The 508-nt window shown below is 34.8% G+C and overlaps 1 non-coding gene across 1 annotated transcript; it reads right to left on the bottom strand.

Annotated features, from left to right (window-relative positions):
• Positions 1 to 315: 315 nt before the first annotated feature.
• On the bottom strand, positions 316 to 398 carry trnal-cag (transfer RNA leucine (anticodon CAG)). The gene has a single exon. It is a non-coding gene; the product is annotated as a tRNA-Leu (tRNA).
• Positions 399 to 508: the final 110 nt, after the last annotated feature.

Below are 508 nucleotides of genomic sequence, written 5' to 3'. Positions count from 1 at the left end.
AAAAAAAAAAAAAAAAAAGGATGTGAACACATCAGCGCAACTCAAACCTTTGTAACGCCGGTGGAAGTTAATTTGTTTGGAATAAGTTCCTCATCGGTTTCTGTCTGATTTGTTCACCCTGCTGCAATAACTTTATTTTTTACTTTAGAAATGTGGAATTTTATTTGTTGTGGTGAACTTTTATCTATCATAGACGTATGTCAGTGGTAAACATGACGTTATTTCCCAATATACTATCACTACAAATTTGACTGGTAAGTTTATAAAAAAAATTCTTTATGAATTTTAACTCAATCGTCAAAGTCAAAAAGTTATTGTCAGAAGTGGGATTCGAACCCACGCCTCCAGGGGAGACTGCGACCTGAACGCAGCGCCTTAGACCGCTCGGCCATCCTGACATAACAAAGAGAGACAGATTATGGATTTATAAAGATTATGAAGCAATTTTTCGTTTAAAATTGTTAAAATTATAGAAATTGCCACATCGGTAACTGCCGTTTTTGTAAAA

This window comes from Cynoglossus semilaevis, unplaced genomic scaffold (genome assembly GCF_000523025.1).
Source record: "Cynoglossus semilaevis isolate Cse_v1.0 unplaced genomic scaffold, Cse_v1.0 scaffold5323, whole genome shotgun sequence".
NCBI lineage: Eukaryota > Metazoa > Chordata > Actinopteri > Pleuronectiformes > Cynoglossidae > Cynoglossus > Cynoglossus semilaevis.
This window is presented reverse-complemented; position numbering and strand designations above follow the sequence as displayed.